Source organism: Microtus oregoni, unplaced genomic scaffold (assembly GCF_018167655.1).
Source record: "Microtus oregoni isolate MIOR12 unplaced genomic scaffold, Mior012 000007F_ref0000211, whole genome shotgun sequence".
Lineage (NCBI taxonomy): Eukaryota > Metazoa > Chordata > Mammalia > Rodentia > Cricetidae > Microtus > Microtus oregoni.
This window is the reverse complement of record NW_024543066.1, coordinates 56,029,737-56,035,527: the sequence shown is the minus strand read 5'-3', so window position 1 is coordinate 56,035,527 and position 5,791 is coordinate 56,029,737.

Genomic DNA, 5,791 nt, shown 5'->3' with positions numbered 1-5,791 from the left:
CCACTCCACAGAGATGGTAAGGCTTCCCATGGGGAGTCAACAAAGTCTCGCAGGACCAAGGCCCTCACCACTATATTTATGCTGAACAAGTTATCCCTCCAGAGAGAATGGGTTCCAAAAAGCCAGAACAAGCAGTAGGGATAAGTCCTGGTCTCACTACCAGTGGCCCCACAGTCTGCCCCAGACATACAATTGTCACCTACATTCAGAGGGCCTAGTTTGGTCCTTTGGTGGTTTCCTCGCTCTCAGTCTGAAGTTGGAAGGCTTCTATTAGCTCAGGTAAACTGTTTCAGTGGGTATCCCCATCACGGTCTTGACCTCTTTGCTCATATTCTTACTCCTCCCTCTCTTCGATTGGACTCTGGGAACTCAGCCCAGTGCTACACTGTGGTTCTCTGCATCAGCTTCCATCAGTTGCTGAATGTAGATCCTGGAACCATTCTTTAAAATTCCTAATCTAGGATTTTCTACTCATTCTCACTGATAGTCAATACTGTGGAGTTGGTATTTGATTTTTCATTTTTTTTTAATGTTATGACATTGAGATTTATACCCCTGAGGTAATTGTATTGATTGAATTTTCTGTCAGATGGATCCTTTGAACTGAAGCATTTGCAACAGTCAAGTGGAGCTAGGTTATGGTAAAGTAGAAACGCACAGCAAACTCGTCAGTCCTTGTGCTCAGGATGCTTAGAATGGCCTGTGTGTTTCTTCTGAAACAGAATACTAACTGCAGAAGCGAAGGTATAAATGTCATGTCAGCTAATTAAAAAGCAATGGCCTCCTTAATGTCAATAGCTATTGGGTTCAACAAGGATAGGATGAGATGGTGTACACTAGGGTATTTGGTACTAAAATTAGGACTGGAAGGGAAGTGGGCAGGGTAAAGACAGGGATTAATTACTATTAGATTAATTGAGGAAAAAGCATGATGGGAAAATGTAGTGAGAGCTGTGCAGGCCTGCTTTTCGTCCGGCTCGGCTCCCACATGGTAAGCTTTACACCTGAAATAACAACACACAAATTGTATTCTTTTAAATACTGCTTGGTCCATTACTTTTAGCCTCTTCTTGGCTAATTCACATATCTTGATTAAACCATTTCTAATAATCTGTAGATGGAGCTGCGGGCTCTTTCCTACCGTCCGGGAGGGCTTCTTGCCGCTGGCTAGCTTTACCTAAAATAATTACATGGAAACTGTATTCTTTTAAACACTGCTTGGCCTATTAGCTCTAGCCTCTTATTGGCTAATTCTCACATCTTGATTAACCCATTTTGAATAATCTGTGTAGCACCACGAGGTGGTGGCTTACCAGGAAGGATCTTAACCTGCGTCCATCTTGGAGAGGAGAGCTATAGCGTCTGCCTGAATCTTCTTCTTTCTCCCAGCATTCCGTTCTGTCTTCCCCGCCTACCTAATTTTCTGTCCTATAAAAGGGCCAAGGCAGTTTCTTTATTAACCAATGAAAGTAACACATAGACAGATGACCCTCCTCCATCAGGGGACTTAGGGAAACTGTTGGGAGCCACAGAGTTTAAGATCATCCAAATTTTGAAAGGTTGTGGCTACAATGTGTAAAGAAGAGGGGCAGGGAAATTAGTAGGTGAGAAGAGATGGGAGTGAGACGGAAAGTGCATGGACTGTGTGCATGGATTGTGTGTACAGACTGTGTGCACGGACTGTGTGTATGGACTGTGTACATAGACTGTGTGCACAGACTGTGTGCAGGGACTGTGTGTACAAACTGTGTGTACAAACTGTGTGTACGAACTGGTGCACGGACTGTGTACAGGGACTGTGTGCAGGGACTGTGTGTACTGACTGTGCATGGACTGTGTACAGGGACTGTGTGTACAGACTGTGTGCAGGGACTATATATAGGGACTGTGTGCACTGAATGTGTGTACAAACTGTGTGTACAGACTGTGTGTACGGACTCTGTATACAGACTGTGTACATGCACTGTGTGCAGGGACTGTGTGTAAGGACTGTGTGTAGGGCCTATGTGTAGGAAGAAGTAGAGAGTAAGCAATAGCAGAATAGGTGGGAAACATACAGAACAATCACAAACCTGAGCAAGAAAATACAAACTAAAGTACATTATAAGATTTCTTTTTCTGCAAATGTGAAGATATAAAAACAGATAGGAGAAATTAAAAATAGCAATAACAACAACAAAAGATAAATTCGATTGCATTACAAGCAAACCATTAGGGCTGATGAGAGGGCTCCACGGTGGTGGTGGGATGCTTGCTACTAAGCTTGGCAACCTGAGTGTGATTCTTGAATTCTACTTGGTAGTGGAAGAGCCACAGATAATCTGTAAATCCCACTCGCCCCAGGACAAGGCTTCCTGCAATGCTGGGGCTGTACTGCTTGGGAAGTAAAAAGCACATGTTTTCACTCTCCTAACCAAGTTTGTTTGACTTGTCTGCACCGGATATTCTTGATCACATGTGGGTAGGAGGTATGTAGGCAGGAAATACATTAGGAGGTGTGCTTGTCCTGGACTGGGCCTGATGAGAATGCAATGAATTGTGGGTTTGTGTTTTTAACACCCTGTAAAATGTGACCATGATGAGTAGCCAATCCCTGGGAACCCAGGGTAGAGCTGGCCAGAGTCCATTAACCTGACCAGTGTTTAATCAAAGCTTGCTTAAAACTTGGCTCAAAATTGTGGAACTGTTTTTTTTCTCTCGAGAATCTCAGGACTAACAATAGAAGGAGAGAACTGACTCCTGACAATTGTTGTTTAACCTCCACGTATGTACATCGGCACCCAAATAAATAACAAATTGCAATAAAATGTCAGTCAATATTTCTCCTTCCTTGCTAGGTTAGGTTTCAATTAGTCCCTTCCCTGTGATGTTCTGTGCAGCAAATGGTGCTGATGGAGAAGCTGTGGTTGGCAGCTAAATTCCAACTCATTAGACCAGACTTAGTTTCAATGCGTATTAAATCTCTGGCACAACTCTATTGGGTTGGGCATACAGATCTCGGCTTACCCTACAATGTACTCTCTAGTTTGTGGCACAGTGCAGGATGAGACCTGGCTGCAGGTTCCCACTATATCAATATCAGCCTTGTGGAGGAGACTATCCAAGTCACATTTCCCTGTTCTCTGCTCATGAAGACATGGAGGACTCATGGAGCTGCCTGGATCTGGGCTCCTCAGAGCTCTTCCCTTGTACACTTCCATGGCACTGGTGTATGCAGGAGAGGAGACTAGGAGCCCTTACTAAGGGTCTCACTGATCTCAGCAGCAACCTCAGGAGGAAGCCTGCACAGTCTCCCAGTGTCTCACTTCAGCCTCTCTTCTGTCCACAGAGGTGGATAGATCATTGACCCACAGACTCAAGGGCCTTCAGCACCTCTTCTTGTGACTGTTCCATGGTGCTGGTCTGTGGGGAAGCGATTGTTTGCCAGTTTCTACTAATCTCAGCCTAACCCACTGCTGTGTTTCAAGGCTTTTTGTTGCTGAATATTGTTGCTGTCAACATCAAAACACAGCTCTCACCTCAAAGGGAGTTAAGAGTAATTTATTCTGTAACCAGAGCAGTGAGCATGGTCTAGAAATATAGGTTTGGCTTATCCCTAATTCCATGCTCCATCATAGAAGCAATTTCATGAAGTTTTTATAGTAACAAAACAAAGAAAATCATGAATCGAGACCATTTAAAAAGGTAGTGGTTTGCCACTGAGTAGGTGGTTACAGTAAAAGGGGGAGACATCTCAGCTGTAGGCCTTCCATGCTGTGTGATGACTCTCAGACCTTTAATTAGGCTTTTATTAAGCTAATACATTCTAAATGGATTTTATTTATTTGTCTGGACATAAGGTCTGGTTTTATGTGCTAGTCACAGGATGTTAAGTGAGAGACAGAAGTGGACAAAGAGCAGCTCTTTAGTGAGCTAGAGAGAAGCCAAGATAAATTGTAGTTAGGCTCTGTGTCCACAACACCTCCCGCACATCAGGAATTCTTGTTCACACTGCATCTGTGTTCGGTCCTTCGAGGCCCAGCTACGCAGCTACTCTCCTGCAGTGCCAGCCTACGTGAGGCAAAGCAGTTCCTTGTGGTGTTCTCTGACCTCACCTCAGGCGACATTGTCCGACCTTAGTGCTTGCGACTGTTCCCACCTGTTTTGCTGTGGACACCTCTGCTGTCTAGATAAGTTCATCTCCAGCTACCATTTCAGCCTAAGGGCAGAGACTATTGTGTTACCCTGACTGTCATAACAAGTGAGGTTTTAATCTTCCATTTTACACAGGTATATTAGAGGATCTGGATCCCCATTTTGAAGAAGCATATCATTTTAAAGTGTCCTGGTTAAGTCATCACACTTAAAAAATAAATCAAGAGTCTTGATCAGCCAGATAAAAAAGGTAATTTCTCTGTTGTGAAAGTAAATTGGGCTCTGGTGACATCTTGACCAGAGCATATGGGATAGCCCCAATAAAGTGTTTCAGAAGTGGAGATGTGACCAGGGGTCTAGATTCTGCCTAGGTGTCTTCAGGTGGAAAAGGTGACAACAGATTTGAACTTTCAAGAGCTCAGCACCTGTCTATCATTAAGTTCTCCATGAGGAAAGGACCAGAGATGGATTTCCAGCCAGTAAGGTTATCTGGGGGAAGCCTCAGCAAGTGGACAGGGAATATCTGTATATACTCGCATACCTATACATGAAGCCTGCTTAGTCTGTACAATGCCACTCATCTGTACTTTTTCAGGGCTGACCATTTGGTATAGGATAAGCAGTGGTTGTGTTCTTCCCTTGGGGAGACTGTTTGTTTCTATGTGCACGTGGCTCAGCTCTTATCCCTCATCATAAATTTCCTCCTTAAGTAAGAATCATCTTTATTGAATATCTTTTCTCTGGCCTGTGCATCCTGAAGATGTTCTAGTGCTGAGAGTAATTTTTGTTCCTATCGACCATGGACTTGATGCACTTTTGTAAGCTTTTTAGTTTGTTCTCTCTCTCTCTCTCTCTCTCTCTCTCTCTCTCTCTGTGTGTGTGTGTGTGTGTGTGTGTGTATGTGTGCGCGCGCATGCACGTGCATGAGCATGCCTCAGCTCCTACTTCCTCCTTACTGACTCAGCATACATGGAATTCAGCCAATACATTTTCTTCTAAGGGGAGGGAGCATGATAGATCCCATTTCTTCAACTTTATTGATGTCTAGCTTATAAATAAAAAGATAACATTCAGGGCCTGGAAAGATTTCCCAATAGTTAAGAATACTTGCTGTTCTTGCACAAGACCTGGGTTCAATTTCCAACACCTACATAAAGGCTCAACATCACATGTCTCTAGTACCAGGGGGTCCAGTGCCCTCCTCAGGCCTCTCCATAGGCACCAGACTTACATGTGATACACAGGCATATATTCAGGCAAAATTCTCATATATATAAAATAGAAATAAGTTATAAAAACATTTAACATTCCACATTAATCACTACTATACACCCCAACAACAGGGTAAAGGATTAAAATCATATAACCATTGCAACAGAAAAGCATTTAACAAAATTCAAAATTATTTCAGGTTGGAAAAAAATTAAGTATGGAAGGAATGTGCCTCAACATAACAAAATCCAAATATGACACGACCATAGCCAACAGCAGACACAGTAGTTCAGCTGGAAGCTTCTGCCTGAGATCATGAACAAATGTTTATCATTAGCACTTCTTGTCAATACAGTTCTGGATGTCCGGCACAGCAGTTAAGCAGGAGAACCAGGTAGCCGTAGCTCAAGACGAGCTCTTTTGAGAGGAGTTTATAAGTTACTGT